The following is a 21590-nucleotide window of genomic DNA, read 5'->3' on the forward strand; positions in this document are numbered from 1 at the left end:
AAATACGATATTCCACAAAGTGGAGAACACATGTGATATATAGACGCTTATTATTACTACATCGTTGTCTCCGATTCGTCGCTTTCTCCATGGTGGTCTCCATGGACGTTTCTTCCATAGCAAATCTGTTGAAAGAAGAGCATTCAAACCGCTAGATACTCTGGCCAACGGATGTAAGCCACTGAATGTTGCCGATGAACCATGGTAGAGATACATAGGGATCATCGGGAGAAGGAAATTCTTCAATTGAGCGGAAGAACGGTTGAAACAATCTTGTATCTCCAAGAGATTTAAAGGAGAAGACGAGAAGATTTGTGAGAAACCTCCCTTTGGCCTTCGTTTTTTGTAGATCTCAGCGATTTTCACGATCGCGAGTGAATCGGCATCACTTTGAAACCCAAGTTTTAAAGTGGGGATAAGAGTCGAAGTGTGGAGTGAACGAACATCATGGTCCACGACTCCGGCGAAAAGAACAATCGTCACCGAAGTGAGAAGCAGTTGGAAAAGTAACCGTCTCTCTGTCGCTCTTTTAATCGCCATGAGCGAGAGCGGTTGCACTAATGTTTTGAACATTTTTTAATTAAAAATAAGATTTTTTTGTTATAATTCACATATTTATAAAATTTTGTTGATTTATAATTTTGGCTATCATAATATTACGATGAATGTCAATAGTTTACTAGATTATTCAGGTGAAAATGATAAATGTTTAGAAATTCAGTGTTTAGAATAAATCGATGTTACTATTCTTCATGATGAAGTCTAAGAAGATATTGCGGTATCTTTAGAAATAATTATATGTAAGGAAGTAACTTACGCGTCTAGGATGCTCGACAATATTTCAATGCATTTTGAGAAAACGACACAAAAAGTTTTTGATGCAATGAGAAAGATTATAGATGAGCTCAAACAAGAATGCAAATTTAAGAATAAGCAAACAACAATAGAATCATATTTCACTAAATTTTCTTAAATATATATATATATACATTTATATTATTATTAATTTATGATATTTATGGGACCATATTTTTATATAGGATTTTAAAAAAATATTATTTTATTATTTTATCGAATTGTGTCATTTTTTATACCAGCCCAACTTAAGACTGGGAAAATTTATTAATTTATACCGAGTATTAAAAGGTATTAATTTATACACGTACTACTGTATTTGGATGTATACTCAGATATTATTAAGCCCGAAATGTTGGAGGACGTCAATGGGGCTGCATACCCAGGGAACGTCGGATTGTAATTTCTTCTTTTATTTTAAACAATTAAAGGATTAAAAAATTGTCTCCTACTTCCGTTCAAAAAATAAAAAAGTTAAAAGAATTATCCATAGAATAACTTTATGTACATCCAAATTTATTGAAAACAAATTTAAACAACTAAAATATTAAAAATATTGCATACAAAAACTAACAAAAAAACAAAGCCGTCCAACGGCGGGCCTATCCCTAGTATATAATATTACGAAGTTCACTTGGAAACAGGACTGCAGGTTATGCGCGTTAGATCTATAGGGCAAACCCACAGTGTTCTATTTGACACATTTTAACTATCTTTTTGGTGAGTGACCTAGTTATGCAGAGTTGTTAATAGATCGTAGCAAATTAGGGTTTTTTTTTTTTACTTTTCGAAAAAGCCAATCGAGATTTTGATTTCTGGTAAAAATATGCACGTAAGATAGTTATATATTAGTAATGCAAACCACCATGTGAGGAATCTATTATAGTCTATGATATATTATATTCATAGTATATTTTTACTAATATTGTCAATTTTTACCGAACGTAATAGTGTGTTCTAAATATCATTCCACATATAAACAAAAACGATGGATACAATGATCAATCAGTTTTTTGCTGACGAATTTCCTCTGTTTTTTCGTAAAGCCTCATCGTCAAAAAAATTTGGGTTTTAAATACTTTGTTGTTTTGTTTAAAAAATATCTGAGATTGTAAAGCTTTATAAATCATAAGAGTGTTGCATCTCGGAATGAAAAGCCATGTCGAAGAAAAGCTTTGCTCGAAAAGACAAAGAAATTATAAGATCAAAATTTCTGGTACAGTGGTTGCTTGTGCTAAAACAATCCAACACTAACATTTAAAACTATCAATATTAAAATAATAAGGTCCTAAATTATATTGAACTATACAAAAGTTTAAACGGGATATTAATTATCTGTAAACCAGTATGGTCCAACTTTAATAATAACCGTTACCACAAACAATTATACGCCACAAACAAAATTCTTGTTAATATATATTTAACTAGTAGTAATTTAAATATAAGTTGTATTTTTTTTTAAGTCCAATCCTATATTTTAATATAGCAATAGCCAATAGGTACCATTTTTATATTAAAAATAGCAATAGTTTCTTTTTAATAAAATTATTAAATTACGAAATACTAAAATAGTATAACATTTATAATAAGATGTTAGATATTTTATTTTTAATATCTAATAATATTAACAAAATAAACAAAAGGAATATGTTAAAGAAGTGTATAGAATCTACTAGATAAACCGAGAATTATTATCTGAGGTTAAGACCAAAATTATTAAAAGAAAAAGGAAGAAACACATGTTTGGGACTAGGATTTGCTAGTTAAACTAGGATTTGGTTTTTCCTTTTATGTTTGGGACTTGGAAGAAAAAGGAAGAAACACAAGTTTTCCAATTGTGAAAAGGAAAACACAATTAACCGACTCTTAAACTTTATAAATAGACCATCTTCGACTCCTCTTTATTCCATTCATCATTCAACAATCTCTCTCATTCCAATAGCTTTTGCATAATTCATAAACAATATGTCTTCGAAAAAGATAGAGTTGGTGAGCTCTGATGGCGAGTCTTTCGTAATTGAGCAAGTGGTGGCGAGAAAACTGCAGATCGTAATAAGGCACATGATCAATTAAAAATAAATATTATCTCAAACAAAATAATTTTTTAAAATTAGAACAATAATTTTTGTTATTATACTAAAATTTTTTTTTTAAATGTCGGGATATCTCTTAGTTTATATATGGTAAAGAAGTTTATTGAATCAACTAGATAAGCCCAGAATTTTTATCTGCGATTAAGCCCCAAATTATTAAAAGTAAAACCTAGTTAAAGTAGGATTTGGTTTTTCCTATTATATATGTTTGGGACTTGGAAGAAAAAAGAAGAAACACATGTTTTCCAATTGTGAAAAGGAAAACACAATTAACCGACTCTTAAACTTTATAAATAGAACTTCTTCGACTCCTCTTTATTATATTCATCATTCAACAATCTCTCTCATTCCAATAGCTTTTGCATAATTCATAAACAATATGTCTTCGAAAAAATTTGAGTTGGTGAGCTCTGATGGCGAGAAAACTGCAGATCGTAAGGCACATGATCGAAGATCCCGCTTTCAAACGTCACCGGAAAGATCCTCTCCATGGTGATCGAGTATTGCAAATCACACGTCAATGTTGTAGATGCTGAAGAAGAGAGCAAGGAAGACAAGGAAAAGAAGGAAGCTGATTCAATGTCTGAAGAAGAAGCCGCGAAGATCAAGGAATGGGCAGCAGAGTTTCTCAAGGATAAAGATCTGGCGACAGTCTTCCAACTCATTCTCGCTGCTAACTATCTCAACGTCAAAGGCCTTCTTGATCTCACTTGCCAGAACGTTGCAGATCACATCAAAGACATGACGCCAGAGGAGGTTCGTGTGATCTTTAATATCGAGAACGATTTCACACCCGAAAAAGAAGAAAAAGTTCGCAAGGAGAACTCTTGGGCTTTTGAGGAACCAGCTGCTCCTCCAAACCCTAACTTTTTTTTATTACTCTCTCTTTTTTTTTTTTTAATAACTTTTCCATATTTGATTTGGTGAATGAATGAATAATAATAATTTCCGTTTCTTATCAATTGATTTCAGTTTCGTTGTTTATTCTTTCTTTGCTGAGATAAATAATAACCACTGTATGAAAATATGCTTTAGTAATCCCTAATTATAATCGTTCACCAAAATCCTACGGCGATTTAGAATCTTCGCCGGCAGTAAAAGTAGAACAAAACATCGCTGCCGTTCTCTATCGGGAGCCATGTCTAGGGTTTCTCCATATCTTTGAAATCCCTTATCAATTTATTAAAATAATAAGGTAAAATTACTTTTTTCTTTTTAGCCACGTTATACGTATGAAATAAAATCATTTTTTTCGTTCCCACATCTAGAAATCCTATATTTCATCATGACGGAACAAAAAAACCTAGACTCTCATTAACATTCATAGGAACAAAAAAACCTAGACTCTCATCCAGGTACTTAATTCACCTCCCATCTATGTGTCAGTCTCTCTAATTTTTTTCAATAATGGGCTGATTAAGATTAGGTCTCTAATGGGCTGAGTTGAAATTTTGTGTCAAAGGGTTTTTTTTGCATTAAAACAAAATACAGTATAGAGTTTACGAGGGGGAAGGGCAACACAAATGCCAAATAAGTAGATGAAAGAAGATCACATGAAAGTGAGAAAAAGAAGGAGAAGAGAGACTGGATCCAAGACTGATACCAAAGGGTAGATGATTTGCCAAACGATCTCAAGGCCGTCCAGACGATGGTGGTGATCATTGTCCCGTTCCAACATTGAAGAAGAGAAGCCCACTTTTGATTTTGCAATACAAGACTCTGGGCTCGATTCCTGACAACATGTAAAACATTTCGAAGAACAACAGAGGAAGGAAGTGTGGTTCCTCTCCCTCCCACATTCTTGTACATTTTTCTATCTCACGTTTTAGTTGAAAATTTATCGAACCTCTTATATAAGCAGCGATGTATGCCAACAAGGCCCAAATCGACACTTACTAGTTACTACTCTGAAAACATTAACCAATGGAACGAATCAATTAAATAGATTTGTTCCTTCCAACACCGTATCACTGAGTTCATCATGGGGCGACAAAAACAAACTTCAAGATAATAGTCATTATCTTTACTTTGGTCATTATAATGTTAATGGACTAGCAATGATCAAGCCATAACAAGGCTTAATAATACCTATATTACAAAAAAAAAAAAAAAAAAAAAAAAAAAAAACAAAACAGCTCAAAATTCAGGGCCATCTCCGTCAGTTTGTTGTTGGAAACAGATCATAACCGACAGAGAAAACCAGCATCGCATATGTAAAAAATACATATTTACCGATGGATTATTATTACAAACGGGTTATTAAAGAAGAATGCGAAGGTTCTTAAAATAATCTATCCAACTTCTTTATCACTTTTGATTATTTTATATTATAATTCATATGTAGAGATGTTAATATGGGTAAGTACACTCCATTATATTAGGAGTGATTTGGATAAACTGGTTCAATGTGTTTGATTAAGCTTAATATAAGAGATTTCCGGTTTAGATTAGTTCCATTTTACTGTAAATTGTTGTATATATATCAACACTGTGAAGTTAGTTAAGGCTTTAATCAATGAGAAAATCATTTCACAAATCTCTTTGCTCATGAACATTATTATGGTATCAGAGCAATTCTTCCGCAATTCTATGTGATTTGATCTTCTTTTTCTTCAAATTCTTCAAAAAATCGCCGACGAAATGGTTCTTTCATCACCGGATCATCTTCCGTGATTTTGATTTTCGCGAAAATGGTGAGAAAAGGAGGAAAATTGAAAAATCGGAGTGAAACACATGAGATCGATGCATCCGCAGCGAGGATCACTCGCTGGTCAACTGTGCTTGAAGATCCAGAGGTGGAAATGGTGTAACAACAACGTTCTCTTAGATCGGAAGGATATGGAACTCATGGATCTATGTCGAGGTCATCTGAAGCTTCTGATAGCCAATTAAGTCTTCAATCCTCCGATCATCCATGTTTAATTATTGTTGCTCATACTCTTGATGGAACGAATTACAATAGCTGGTCTATTGCAATGAGGATTAGTCTAGATGCTAAGAACAAGCTTAGTTTTATTGATGGATCCTTGCCTAGGCCGTGTGAAAGTGGTTATGATTTCAAGATATGGAGTATGTGTAATAGCATGGTGAAATCATGGATCCAAATGTTTTGAGCAAGAAAATCTATGATAGTATCTTATACTATCAAGATGCAACTGAATATGGAACGATTTGTTCACAAGATTCAAAGTGAATAACCTACAAAGGAGGTATCAGCTTGAGCAAGCTGTAATGACTTTGAGACAAGGTCAACTTGATTTGTCTAGCTATTTCACAAAGAAGAAGACTATGTGGGAACAACTAGCCAACACCAAGTCTCGAAACGTGAAGAAGTGTGATTGTGATCATGTCAAGGAGTTGCTTGAAGAAGCTGAAACGTGTCGAGTTATACAGTTTCTCATGGGACTAAATGATTACTTCAACAGCATCAAGAGTCAGATACTGAATATGAAGTCTAGACCAGGATTGAATGAGCTCGATAATATGTTGGATCAAGATGAGAGTCAAAGGCTAGTAAAAGCCTGTTCTAGGCCTAAGCCACCTCCTACTGCTTTTCAGTCTCAAGCTGTGATTATGGATCATAATTCAATTCTGTTAGCTCAAGGGAACTTTCAAAAGCCTAAATGTTCACATTTTTCTCAAGTTGGCCATATTGCGGATAAATGTTACAAGATTCACGGATATCCACCATGTCATCAACGGGCAAAGAAGAACAACTACGTTGGAAGTACAAACTTGGCAAGCACTGGTCAGATTGAGGATCAAAAAGATCAAATGGGAGCAGAGACGCATGGTGAAATGTCAAAAGATCAGCTCCAACAGATGATTTCTTATCTCAGTACCAAGCTTCAATCTCCCAGTATCACCTCATGTCCTGATAAGGCTATAGCTTCGACTTCTAATTACGTACCTTCTATCTCATAGATATCTGGTACATTCTTATCTTTATATGATTTCACTTTCTATGACATGCTGACCTCTTCTATACTTCATGAAACTGAGTTGTCTTTTAGAGCTTCGGCCATAGATTCAGGAGCTAGTCAGCATGTTACACATGAAAGAAGTCTATACATAGAGTACCAGACTTTAGATAGAACTTATGTTAGATTACCTAATGGTCATACAGTCTCTCTATAATGTGTTGCGTATCCCTGAATTCAAATTTAACTTGCTGAGTGTTAGTGTTATTACTAAATCTCTGAGGTCTAAAGTGAGTTTTACTTTTGATGAATGTATGATATAGGTTCTTACTCAGGACCTAATGATTGGGAACAATAGTTAGGTCGCAAACTTGTATGTCTTGAATTTGGATAAATCTCTTGATAATGTGTCTTGTTCAGCTTTTCCGGGTAACTCTGTTTGTTCTATTTCAAAAGATAATTCAAAAATGTGGCATAAAAAGTTAGGACATCCGTCTCTTGCTAAGATAGAGTCTCTCTGATGTTCCGTTGTTACCTAAATCAAAAATTAATAAAAGTAAAGTTCATTGTCACATTTGTCATTTATAAAAACATAAACATTTGCCTTTTAAATCATTGAATCATATGCGTAAAAAAACTTTTGAATTGGTTCAGGATATTGATACTTGGGGTCCATTTTTTGTTCCAACAATTGATGGTTATCAATATTTTTTGGCAATAGTAGATGATTTTAGTCGTGCAACTTGGCTGTATATACTTCAACAAAAATTTGTTGTTTTACATGTGTTTCCTGGTTTTATTAAAATTAGTCCTGGGCTTTCGGAGTAAACCGAGAAAACCGAGTTCGGTTTTCTCATACCGAATGTGAGAGGAGAGTCAAACCGATCGGTGGAATTATTTTGACAATTCGGTTACTGATTCGGTTCGGTTCGGCGGATCATAACCGATTGGATTTTCGGTTCTTCTCCAATCATCACCTAAAGTAAAGTTTTCTTAGGTTTTTAAGAAGTTGCAGAAGCGGAGCGGCCATGTTGGAAAAAAGATGGATTTAATTCTCTAGTACCCCTATCCTAAGAATTCTTTTCTACACATCCACTTTAATTCTACATACCCCTCTTCTTTAATGAAAAGACGAAACTACCCCTCTAACAATTTTTAAATAAAAATCAAACATCCTAAGTGTACAAGTTGCACCAGTTGCACCAGTTGTACTAGTTACTAGTTGCACCAATTGTATCAGTTGTACCAGTTGTACCCATGACACCTTTGTTGTACCCCGCATAGTAGGATTCGAACCCTGGGCGCGCGCGCGTGCGCAGGGAACTCGCAACCACTGAGCTACTGTGTTTTTTGTTGAACACTTACTATTTTAATTATATTTAACCTTTAATAACCTTCATTAAGGGTAATATTGTCTTTATATTATTGAGGGGTTTTTGAGAAATTGTTTTGATGGATAGAGGGATATGAGATTTTGGTCCAAAAAAGATATTAGGTTTAATGTTAGAAGGAAGAAGAAAACACACTTCTCTTCACGTGACTTAAAGTGAATTGTGGACATCAATTCTTAATAGGCTTATTTTTAAACATTTACAGGCCTATTTGAATAAATTCTGGCCCAAAATTAGTTTTAGCCCACGATCTATTATTCTATTTAATAAAAAAAAAAAAGCCCTAGATCGAATTGTTTGTCTTTTATTTTACCTCTCCAGCCGCTTCTCCTTCTACCTCTTTTTGGTGTATTTCTCTTTCACATCTCTCTTCTAACTTCACATATCTTTGGATTTTTATCTTGTCTATTCTCTTAGCCTCAAAGATCGAATCTGGGTGATTCGAGTTTATTCACTTTTCCTCTTTCACTTTCTCCATCCTCTCACCTCCAGTCCTCCACCTTTGTTTCCTTCTGTTTATGACTGGTTTGTCGTGCATACGGCTGATTTCGTAGAAAAATGTCGTTGGTTAACCAAATAAACCGAAAAAAAATCAATTCAGTTTAATTCGGAACATATTTTAGCGATGATAACCGAACCGAATAAACCGATTACCGAATAACCCGAACCAAACTTTTATTCGGGTCCATTCGGCATGATTTTAGAAAAACCGAAATTTTGAAAAACCGAAAAAACCGAACCGATTAACCCGAAAAAACCGAGTACCCAGACCTAATTAAAATGGTGGAGACTCAATATATTATTAAGGTTTGTTCTTGTGACAACCCATCCCGCAGACCCCACTAACCCTCCGCTAGTCGTCCCAACGGACTCCAAGCTGGCCCTGCAGGGCATCGATCCTAATCCCTCACTGTGGATACAGCTCAATTGGTGACAGCTTGTCCTGTGGGAAGGTTGTTAAAGGGTGGGAACCAGGGTTCGAGGAACGCTTGACGCACCAATAACCTATTGGTGGATTTGGATGTCCACAGTGAGAGCCAGCTCGGGGTCCATGGGGGCAAGCTAGTGGGGGGGGGGGGGGGGGGCTAGTGAGGTCACGGGACGGGTTGTCACAGTTCTGTTAGATATGACAATGCACATGAATTGAAATTTACTGAATTTTATCTGAAAAATGGAATTAAGTCTTTGTATTCTTGTCCTGAAACCCCTGAACAAAACTATGTGGTTGAAAAAAAACATTAGCATTTGTTGAATGTAACTAGGGCTTTTATGTTTCAGTCAGGTGTACCTCTAGAGTATTGGGGGGGGGGGATTGTGTGTTGACAACAACTTTCTTAATCAATAGGCTACCATCTCCAGTCCTAGATAGTAAGACACCTTTTGAGAAATTGACTTGCAAGATTCCCAACTATCATAGTTTAAAAGCTTTTGGTTGTTTATGTTACTGTAGTACTTCATCTAAATCTAGAACTAAGTTTGAACCTAGGGCTAGAGCTTGTGTATTCTTAGGATATCCTTCAGGGTACGAAGTTTATAAGCTGTTAGATACAGAGACATACTCAGTTTCTAATTCAAGGCATGTCATGTTTTATGAGGATATCTTTCCTTTTGCATCATCTAATATCTTGGATGATGCAAAGACATTCTTTCCTCATATTTCCCTCCCTACACAAATCAATAATGAACATTTGCCGTGCGCAATCAACTTCTGATGCTCCTCACAATATTGATGAGACATCTTCCATGGTTTCTATTCCTTATGAACTTAAACCAACTCGGTAGAGAAAACTGCATTCCCATTTGCAGGATTTTCATTGCTATAATAATACTCCTACTATAAATAAGTCTACAAAAACATCTTCATATGCATTGGCAAATTATATTTCTTATTCCTATATATCTCAGCCTTTCAGTTCTTTCAGTAATGCCATTACAAAATCATAAATTCCTAAAAACTATTCAGAGGCTCGGGTGGACAAGGTATGGGTTGATGTTGTAGGAAAGGAGATTGGTGCTTTTGTAAGGACTCAGACGTGGAGTGTTGGTAAATTACCTCCTGGTAAAGTGGTTGTAGGTTGTAAGTGGGTATTTACGATCAAATACCATGCTGATGGGAGTATTGAGCGATACAAGGCTAGACTAGTGGCAAAGGGGTATACTCAATGAGAGGGAATTGATTTTATTGAAACCTTTTCATCTGTTGTGTAAATGGCAACAGTCAAGACGACCCTTTCTCTTACACCTAAAATGCAATGGTCTTTATATCATTTGGACATATTTAATACATTTTTGAATGGTGAACTCGATGAGGAAATATACATGAAGTTACCACCAGGCTACGCTGAAATTCAAGGAGAATTGTATCTCTTACTGCTGTTTGTCGATTACATAAGTCGATATATGGACTTAAGCAATGGTTTCTTAAATTCAAGACTACTTTGGTGGGTTTTGGTTTTGACACATGTCATGGTGATCACACTCTGTTCGTCAAAGAGATAGGTGAAAATTTTCTTGTTGTCTTAGTGTGTGTTGACGACATTTTAATTGCTAGTATAGATGATGCATCTTCTGGTCATTTGCGAGATCAGTTAAGTTCTCATTTCTAGCTAAGGGATCTTGGTCCTCCAAAAATTTTCCTTGGTATTGAAATTGGGAGGAATGATGCAGGTATCACTCTTACTCAGAGGAAGTATGTTCTTGACCTCCTGGAAGAAACATGTTTCTCGGACTGCAAACCATCTCCTATTCTGATGAAGCCTGATCAGCAGATGTCATTAACAGGTTTGGTCAGAAAGAAGGCTTCTAATAAGGTGGTGACTGAGGATTCTAGTGAACCTAGTTCCGATTCTCTTCCGATTTCAACATCTATTGAGCCTTTATCTGCTCTTGATAGTGCACTTTTTCCTGATGCTAAGCAATTTAGGCGACTGATTAGCAAATTGCAATATCTGACTATTACTAGACCCGATATTTGTTTTCCAGTGTCTATACGGGAACAATTTTGCTCAGCCCCACGGAAGTTTCATCTTCAAGCTGCTCACAAGATTCTACGATACTTGAAGGGAACATTGGGCAAGGTCTCTTTTATGGTAAAGATGATGATTTTTTCCCTTCGCGGTTTCTCTAATGCAGACTGGGGCGCTTGTCCTGACAATAGAAGGCCAGTGACTGGTTTTGCAATATTCACTGGCCAATCATTAGTCTCATGCAAATCCAAGAAGCAACAAATGGTCTCAATGAGCTCTGTCGAATCTGTATAAAGAGCAATGAGCAAGGCTACTAAGGAGTTGATTTGGTTCACATACATTTTGAAGGCATTGAGCGTTCCTTTCTTTCTTCCAGCTTACTTGTATTGTGACAACAAAGCAGCTCTTCACATTGCTAGTCATTTTGTTTATCATGGACAGACTAAACACATAGAAATGGACTGTCATAAGGTTTGTGAGGCGATTGAGGATGGTGTTCTCAAGACTATGTTTGTTCAAATGGGCAATCAGTTGGCAGATGTTTTGACAAAATCACTTCATCTAGCTCTTTTCCGAGAAAATATTCACAAGATGGGAGTTATTAATATTTACTCACCTCCACCTGAGGGGGGTATGAGGAGTGATTTGGATAAGCTGGTTCAATGTGTTTGGTTAAGCTTGATAGAATAGATTTCTGGTTTAGATTAGTTTCGTTTTACTATAAATTGATGTATATAGGTCAACACTGTAAAGTTAGTTAGGCTTTAATCAATGAGAAAATCATTTCATAAATCTCTTTGCTCATGAACACTATTACATTACCCCATTTAACTGTAATCCTATATAAACCCATTTTAATTTTAAACTCATTTAACCCCATGTAAGTTATCTTGACCCATTTACTGATTTGTTGTAAATTCAGTAATTAACTACTACTTATTTATTTAATTATTTAAAGATACTGATTATTGATTGTTTCATTAAATTTAATTGATAAATAATTATATAATTGTATTTATTATTTTGACAAGAAACTGTGGTTCTACAATATATCGAGTTTTGGTTAGAAGATGCGGTTTAATGATTTTGGCGGAAAACACAGTTTTATGAGAAATATTTTAGGTGATAAAACACAATTTGGAAATTTTGGTGGGACATCACAATTTCATGGATTTCTAAGTTTTAAAAAATCATTAAGAATCCCATCAGAGATAAACCATATATGGACTACTAATAAAACATGTTCATATAGCTACGTGTGATTGTTACGGAAAAGTAGTAGCAAACTATAACTACAGAAGGTTACAAATTAGTGACAAAGTATTAGTTAATTTAATTTGTAGCTATTATGTCACTAAACATATGTATATAATGACGGATAGTAAAAAAAGAAAAGTGTAGCAAAATTGTTTCAAAGTTTGTGAGACAAAATATTGTAGCTCTGGTGCACACAACATAAGTCCTCACAAATTGTAGTTAATAATTACTAATATAATGTAAAATTATGAAAATATAATTTGAACATTTTGATACAAACTCGTTGTAACTAAAGTGACAAGTTTTGACACAAAATCTTACTCTAGAGGATGCTGAGGAATGGGATCAGCGTAATGCCAATGAGAGGTTAATCGATGGACCCCAGGTGCAAGGAAGGACAGATGATGCAAAATGGAATCCTCCTCCAAGTGAATGGGTTAAGTGTAACACGTATGGAGCTTGGAGGGGAGAGGATACACCAAGCGGTACGGGATGGGTCCTTCGAAATGATTGTGGGGATGTTCTTTGGATGGGAGCACAAGCTATTCGTTGTGCAAGATCAGTGATGTAAGTGGAATTGGAAGCAATGTGGGGGGCAATAAACTCACTGATTCGCCTGAACTACAATAAGGTTATCTTCGAATCAGACTCTCTGGGCCTGGTCAACTTGTTGAATGATGAGGAAACTTGGCCTGCATTTGCTCCTCTACTCCACAATATAAAGAGTCTGCTCTCCGCTTACCAAGGATTCAAAATTGTTTATGTCTCAAGAGTTTGTAATAGGGTGGCAGATCGGGTAGCAAGGGAATCTCTTTCCTTCTGGAATTATGATCCTAAGTTATACTCGATAATGCCAACATGGGTCACATATTTTGTGTCATTGGATAAACAAAGTGTATTTCAATGATTGGTAAATGAAAGTTGTTGTTGAGCCAAAAAAAAAAAATCTTACTCTAGATGTCATTTATTAGCCTTTCTCTACTTAGATACATTTTATCTTCTCTTCATTTTACAGCAACCTATCATCTCTTAAGTCAAAAAGCTCTATCGTTGATGTCTGATCTACTACTCCACCATCTCTGGAGCTATGGCTGAACCGCCTCCCCCAACCTCATACTCCTCATCCACCTCCTCCGCCTCTCTTTCATTCGACCCAGCTCATCCAAATCCTAAATAACCTCAATCGAATCTACATCCCTTTTTTGCCTATGAGACTAGATAAATAAATTCAATTCGGCAACGTCTCTCGTGTTAGGTAAACCTCTTTCTCTATTGCTATGGTGAAGTCTATTCGTGGGATTTTAATCTGATAGGGGGTTAATTAGGGTTTATAAGTTTCGGGTTTAGGTTTGGTGTTGTTTAATCTTTTTGTTATGGGTTTTGGATTATGTTTGAATTATTATTCTGCCTAGGTACTTTGTTTAATCGCTCGAATTCAGCTTATAGATGACTTAATTCTATTTAGTTGGCGTATCATTAATTTGAATTTGGAATTTTACTTTTAGTGTATGTTACTTTTGATTTTGGTTCTCCATCTCGGGTGAATTTGAGTTTTTTTAGGTATAGAGTTTTTTAGTTTTTATGTTACTATAGAGAGACTAAACTTAGGTTTTTTTCCTTCTGTTCTAAGAATTTGAGTTTTGCTATTTCTGAAAGGTTGCCTTTTGGTTTGTTAGGCTTCTCGATTTCCTCACCCTTTTTATCTTGATCTCCAATCTCATATTGAAATTGTTATCAACCATGTGTTTATAGTTTCTTATAGCCAATAATCTGAATTCATTGGATGTTGGAACAGAACATTCATAATTGGTCCTTGTTGCAAATAGTCTATCTGATTTTAAAGAGAAGGAGGTAAATTAAACATTCATTATTGGTCCATGTTAAATGATTCTTGAATTGGCAAGGAAGAAAATGTTGTAGGTATGCTAAAGCTTTGTAGTTTAGTTGTGGCTTGTTTGTTTTTAGCTGCTAAAGTTGAAGAGATTTAAGTTTCATTGCTCTAAGACCTCCAAGTTAGTTACTTTCTCTTGATCTCTTTTATAATGTAGCTAACGTGTTTGCTGAAATGCTGAGTTATAATGGTGTTTTTTTTTTGTGTGAATGTGATTTAAGGTCGAGTTTTGTTATTAGACTAAGTTTTGCAAAATGACCTTCATGGACAAGCAGCTTTTGCGGTGGTCTATTAGTCAGGATTCATCTTTTTTTTTCTTGTTGGTGTGGGTAAGTGAATTACCATCTTGCAGCCTTTGCTTGCTTTTTTCATTTCTTTTATTATCAGCCATTTGTGAGTTGCATTTTATTTCTATCTTTTTCGTATAAGGATTGGCTAAGAATGTTGTGTTTTCTTTATACATATACTGACATGTTGTAGGTCTCTCCTCTACAACTATCACTTCCAGCTTTGGGAAAGCAATTTCTGAATAATTTGTTTGGATTGCTAAGGGTAATGAGTTGTTTCATTCATTAGGATCAAGATGTAGCACAGTTCAGAGGATACCAATCTCAAGGAGAAGGTCTTACCTCCTGTTGAGCAGGTACTACCTTTCCCATTCTCACAATTAGTTTGATGCAGTTTGTGATAACAACATTTAGGGAGATAAAATTCTGAAGCTGCATCATGAGAATGTTATTCAACTGCATCAAACTAATTGTGATCTGTGAATTTGGTGATGTTCCGGCGGTGAGATCTGGATATTTGGAGATGATGGAAGGTGTTGGAGATGGTGGCAGAAGATTGGGGATCATTTAATCACTTCATTCTGAGATCTGAAATTGGGGAACAAGACATGAAGATCAACTCGTTCATGAGAAGGGAGATGCGAAGAAAATGGTGTGAAAGTACACGAGGCGTAAGAGCGAGGAAGAGGCGGAGGGTTAAAGTGGAGTTTGGAGAAAATTTTATTCTTTGTATTTTAATTATACATTGAAAAATAAAATTTTTATATAAATTATGAAGATTTTGTTTATATTTTTTGACAATTTTTTTTTTTAACAATTAGCTACAACACTATACACATTAAATTAGCTACAACACTATAGACATATCGTCCCAATTTGTAACAAATTTATGACAAATAACTGGGTAGCTTTTGTAACAAGTTTATAACAAATAACCGGGTAGCTTCTTGTGAGGCTATTAGCCACGAAATTTTGTAATTTTTTGAATCTAACTGGTACTAATATTTCTGACGCAAATTGTAACAAATAGGGTAGATAAATGTAACAATTACTAGCAGCTTGCGACATATTACTTTGTCTCTAACTTGTGGCAATTTGCGATAATTTTTTTATAAGGGGAAATTTTATGACCACAAAATAGTTACAAAAAATTTTGGTCTCAAACCTGTAACAAAATTATTTTTGCTACGCATAACAGGTTATAACTACACAATATTTTGTAACTATACAACAGAATTTTACTAGAGACAAATTCTTATAAGCCTTTTTTCTAGATAGGTTAATAAACGGTGACAAAAAGAGATTATAGTATCTGCAAAAGTCTCAAGTTATTTGTATTTAAACTAAAGAAGACTCCGACTGATATGTATGTTGTTAAACAATGTTTCAAGTTTTTAAAATGTAAAATTATTAGAGAGCAAAGTAAAATTTTGTAAAATTAATTATTTAAATCTAATAAATAGAAAATCTCACTATAATTAAAATTTACATTGAGTTATAGGTGGTCCCAGAAAAGAAAAAAATGTATTTTATAAATTCAATCCTATAATATATCAACAATTATTATTGAGTATAGCATTAGCTAATCTTTCAAAAAATTAAATTACAAAGTGCTCAAATAGGATACATCTAAAGAAATCTGATCAATTTTTTTATTACTATATGTGTATGTAAAATATTATTACAAAGATAAGAGCCTAATTAATTAAATTAGGATTTTGTTCTTTCTTTATTTTGTTAATTTCCTCTAGGGGGAAAAGAAAAATATTACTACATCCCTAAATTCAACAATGGATCTAGATACTCACTCATTATAAATAGCGACGTTACAATTTCTTAAGCATTCTCCCAAACATCTTCTTCTACGGTGTAAACCGCAAAAAAAAACAAAAAAAACACTATGTCTTCGAACAAGATTGTGTTGACAAGCTCAGATGGCGATTCTTTCCAAGTTGAGGAACAGGTGGCGAGAAAATTGCAGATCATAGCACACATGATCGAGGACGACTGCGCCGATAAAGCAATCCCGCTTTCAAACGTCACTGGAAAGATCCTTGCAATGGTCATCGAGTATTGCAAAATACACGTTGATGATAAAGATAGTAATTCAACTGAAGCAACGAATGATAGTGAAGCAACTGAAGCAACTGAAGCCAAGGAGGAGCTCGTGAGGACTTGGGACAAAGAGTTCATGAAATCTCTCGATCTTGAAACGATCTTCTCAGTCATTCTCGCTGCCAACTATCTCAGCATCAAGAGCCTTTTAGATCTCACGACCCAGTACGTGGCAGATTACATCAAAGACAAGACACCAGAGGAGGTTCGAAAGATCTTCAATATTGAAAACGATTTCACACCGGAAGAAGAAGAAGAGATACGAAAGGAGAACGCATGGGCTTTTGAAGATGATCCAAAACCCTAACTTTTTGTTTTCGTTTTAAAATTGTTGATTTCGACGGTCGTTTAATCTTTGTTGATGACTTTCTTAAATATTTATTCTCAAGTATGTCTTTGATTTTATGGTTTGTGGTTGCTTTTCAATTTCATGGTGTTATTATGTTCAATAATCTGTTTACTTTGATATATTTTTTTTTTCAGCAAATCAAAATATATTGATATCAAAAAATATTTACATGATACAAATATATCTCAAAACAAACGTTTACACAAATACAGGAAATTATTACAATTTCAATGAAAGAGTCACTACTAAAGAATCAAAAGCACAAAACCACAAAACCTTAAGCTTGAATAAAGAATCCTTCCTTTATTAATGTTTAGAAAATCTTCTCAAAACTAAACACAAGCTCTGTTTTTCTCTTATGATCATATATCCTTCTTATGATCTCTATTTATATTGTTCTAGACTTCTTTTTCTAAAACATCCTAACTTCCTTTTTAGTTTAGGATTACAACTTTTCCTTTTCCTAACTAGATTCCTAATTCCTTTAAGGATATCTATTCTAGAACATTTTAGAAGCTTATCCAACATTTACCCCTTAAGCTTCAAGTTGTTCTTCATGAGATCTTGAACTCCGATCATCTCTCTCATTTCAGGAAACTTGTTTTTCGCCATGGCTTTGGTAAGGATGTCTGCACGCTGCTCTTCTCCAGGTACATGTTCCACTTCAAGTAGTCCATTCTCCACACACTCACGAATGAAATGAAAACGTTTGTATATGTGTTTACTCATCTTGTGAAAAACCGGGTTCTTTGTAAGTTCTATGGCCGACTTGTTGTCAATGCGGATCATAGTCTTCACATACCTTTTCCCGGTGATCTCACTCAGTAAATCTTGAATCCATATGGCTTGCTTAGCCGCTTCCGTAACTGCTATGAACTCTGCTTCACAGGAGGACAGAACCACTATTTTTTGTTTTTGCGAACACCAAGTTATAGGAGCTCCTCCTAGATAAAACACATGACCTGTGGTGCTCCTTCCGTCATCAGGATCCGTGTTGTGACTACTGTCGCTATAGCCAACAATATCTAGTGATCCTCTCTTGTATGTCACTCCATAGCCCACTGTTCCTCTCAAATACCTTAGGATCTGTTTCAATACAATGCCATGAGATATTCTAGGATCATGCATGTATCTACTCAAAATCCCTACTGAGAAAGCAAGGTCTGGTCGAGTATGCAGAAGATATCTCAAGCATCCAATCCTTCTTCGATACATGGTCGCGTCAATATCTGGTTCATCAATTCCTTTTGACAATTGCAACCCAAACTCCATTGGTATTATCGTCGAGTTACAAGAGTCTAAACCAGCTTCCTTAAGAATTCAGCAAGCATAGGCTTCTTGCTTGATTTCTATTCCATTTATTCCTTGACTAACTTCAATACCAAGATAGTAAGTAAGCTTACCAAGGTCACTCATCTCGAACTTAGTAGACATTCCAGCCTTAAACTCCATTATGATCTCCAGTGTACTTCCTGTGACAAAAAGATCATCAACATACACGACCACGATCAAAATCTTAGTTCCTTCTTCCTTGCGATATATGGAGCTTTCCTTATGACACTTCTTAAATGCCATGCTTTTGAGTATTTGATCGAGTTTTGTATTCCATGCTCGAGGTGCTTGAAGAAGTCCATAAAGAGCTTTCTTGAGTTTGAAAACCTTGTATTCTTCTCCCTTCTTCAAACCCTTCAGGTTGTGAAACATAAACATCCTCCGTTAGTTCACCATGTAAGAAAGCTGTCTTAACATCGAGATGATGAATTTCCCATCCATGTGAAGCTGCTTATCCAATCAACATTCTAACTGTATCCAGCCTTGCAACCGGTGCAAAGACCTCATCAAAGTCAGTTCCTTCTCTTTGTGCATAATCGTTAGCAACGAGTCTAGCTTTGAACTTGTTGATTGTTCCATCAGCATTCCTTTTGATCTTAAAAACCCACTTAAGACCAATCACTTTTACACCAAATGGCTTCTCACCTAGATCCCATGCATTGTTTTTGTTGATCAAATCGATTTCCTCTTGACAAGCCTTTGTCCATTCGATTGATTCCTTCGCTTCTTGATAGTTGATAGGTTCATCATTTAGCGATAGGAGAAGTATTTCACATTCTAGATCAGCTAGAAGAATATAGTCAGCAAGGTAACTAGGGGGATTGTGTTGTCGGCTTGATCTTCTAAGCGGAGCTGGCTCTGTTTCGATGCTTTCATGATCCTGCACTTCCTCTTCTTCTGCAGTTTCTTGATCCTCTATGGGTTGAGAACTGATGTCCACTGTCTATAGTTTCTCCCCATGTCATTCAAAACATCCCTGGTTGATCTTCTTTGTTTTCTACTCCCTTCCAAGTCCAAGATTCCTTCTCATTGAACACCACATCACGACTTACTACCACTCTTCTCGTTGTTGGGTTGTAAAGTCGATACGCCTTAGTTCCTGGTTCTATGCCGAGGTGAACAAGTGTTTGTGATCGATCATCAAGCTTCTTGAGATGTTCAGCTTCTACCTTTGTATGAGCGATGCAACCAAAAATCCTAAGATGCTCAATACTCGGCTTTCTTTCTCTTAAGCATTCATATGGTGTTTGATTCTTTAGAGCTCGAGTAGGAACTCTATTAAACAAGTATGTTGAATGTCTTACAGCTTCTCCCCACAAATAATTTGGAACATTCATTCCCTTAAGAATGCTCAGAGTCATCTCCATCAATGTCCGGTTTCTCCTCTCAACTACTCCGTTTTGTTGGGGAGTGTAGGGTGCCGTAAGATGTCTTATGATCCCGTTTTCATTACAAAAATCTTGGAAATCTCTTGATGTAAACTCTCCGCCTTTATCTGTGCGTAGAGTTACAATCTTCTTGTCGCTTTCTCTCTCGACAAGAGCTCTAAAAGATTTAAACTTCTCAAAGGCTTCACTCTTCTCTTTGAGCAGGATTGTCCACATATATCTTGTGTAATCATCCACTATTACAAAGATATACTGATTTCTAGCAAGTGTGTCTGGTGATATAGGTCCACAAAGATCTGCGTGTAACAACTCCAAAGCTCGTGTAGACCTATATTGAGTTGCATTCGGAAAAACATGTCTCGTCTGCTTTCCTACCAAACATGATTTACACAACACTTTCTTACTTGTGATTTTAGGCATACCTCGTACCATCTCTTGTGTGGACATAGAGTTCATCGTCGTGAAACTTATATAGCTAAGTCTCGCATGCCACCTCCATGAATCATCTTCGATCTTCAAGTGTAAACATGTTGGTTTGCCTATCTTTAGGCTGATCTTATACAGTCTATTGGGAGAACGGTTTACTTTAACCAACAAGCATCCATTAGGATCACGTAAAGTGAGATAATCAGCCCTCATTCTCACATCACAGCCATATTTTGTAGCTTGTCCTAAGCTAAGAATGTTGCTCTTTAACATCGGAATGTAGTAGATGTCTGTTAAAAGTCTCTGTTCTCCGTTTTTTCCTTCAAAGATAATTGATCCTTTTCCTCCAATGCTTACACAAGATCCATCTCCAAATTTAACCGTTCCTTTGATGCTCTCATTTAATTCAGAAAATTATCCTTTCTCTCTTGTCATATGGTTGCTTTCACCATTATCCAAATACCAGATTCCATCCTCTCTTTTGTTTATCTCGTACTTCTCCGGAATTACCTTCTCCTCATTTAAATATACAATTTCATGCATATATAGGGCTTTATCTGCTTCTTCTGTCTCGTTTTTGTTGAGTTCTTGTTCCTTTACAACTTCACTGGACAAACAGATGCAAAGTGCCTGGTTTCTTCACCAACTTTGGTGCATCGAGAGGTTGACCTAGAGAGGCTGATGTCGAAGCAATCTCCGATAACTTACCGGAGAAGGTATCGATTGTATCTGAATCTTTCATCCTCAAGGACTCGAATTCATACATTAGAGTTTGGAGGTGAGCTTCTTTGACGTGTTCCACGCCTTGATTTATTGATTTTATAGCTTCCCAAATATCCCGAGGTGAGTCTTGCTCACCAATTTGCAGAGTCAGATTCTCTGGTATAGATTGATACAACAAAGATGTTGCAACATCGTTCTTCTCTTCAATTCCGTTCCAGGTTCAATTGCGATCCAAGCTTTGTGAACTTTCAGCGTTGCCTTCATCTTCAATGTCCAGATGGTGTAATTGGTTGAATTCAGCATCGGACATTGAACAGCGGAGGTTGATGTCGTCGTCTTCTCCATCGTCTTCTTTGATGGTTTTGTCTCAGCCATGATTCGTATGAGCTCTCCTTACTCCAGGATTTGCTTTGATACCAAATAAAGAATCAAAAGCACAAAACCACAAAACCTTAAGCTTGCATAAAGAATCAAAAGCACAAAACCACAAAACCTTAAGCTTGAATAAAGAATCCTTCCTTTATTAATGTTTAGAAAATCTTCGCAAAACTAAACACAAGCTCTGTTTTTTTCTTATGATCATACATCCTTCTTATG

General features: G+C 35.6%; 1 long non-coding RNA gene and 4 pseudogenes across 4 annotated transcripts; 4 read left to right on the forward strand and 1 right to left on the reverse strand.

The window, feature by feature from the left end:
* The first annotated feature begins 2623 nt into the window (after positions 1-2623).
* On the forward strand, positions 2624-3947 carry LOC104783479 (SKP1-like protein 14 pseudogene; annotated as a pseudogene).
* A 1691-nt stretch (positions 3948-5638) lies between these two features.
* On the forward strand, positions 5639-7226 carry LOC147945263 (uncharacterized; annotated as a pseudogene).
* A 6251-nt stretch (positions 7227-13477) lies between these two features.
* LOC104779640 (uncharacterized) lies at positions 13478-15461 on the forward strand. Of its 3 annotated transcripts, none has more exons than XR_015596453.1 (4): positions 13478-13737; positions 14595-14702; positions 14854-15016; positions 15168-15461. It is a non-coding gene; the product is annotated as an uncharacterized LOC104779640 (long non-coding RNA). The 3 variants fall into 3 exon arrangements; XR_015596455.1 differs by having other exon boundaries at positions 13514-13737; positions 14950-15016; XR_015596454.1 differs by lacking the exon at positions 14595-14702 and having other exon boundaries at positions 13486-13737.
* Positions 15462-16420: 959 nt separating this feature from the next.
* On the forward strand, positions 16421-17297 carry LOC104779641 (SKP1-like protein 14 pseudogene; annotated as a pseudogene). Its single transcript, XR_015596452.1, has one exon. The product of XR_015596452.1 is annotated as an SKP1-like protein 14 pseudogene (transcript).
* Positions 17298-17652: 355 nt separating this feature from the next.
* On the reverse strand, positions 17653-18396 carry LOC147945264 (secreted RxLR effector protein 161 pseudogene; annotated as a pseudogene).
* Positions 18397-21590: the final 3194 nt, after the last annotated feature.

The sequence above is a fragment of the Camelina sativa genome, chromosome 4 (assembly GCF_030686135.1).
Source record: "Camelina sativa cultivar CO46 ecotype springtype chromosome 4, ASM3068613v1".
In the NCBI taxonomy this organism is placed as follows: Eukaryota; Viridiplantae; Streptophyta; class Magnoliopsida; order Brassicales; family Brassicaceae; genus Camelina; species Camelina sativa.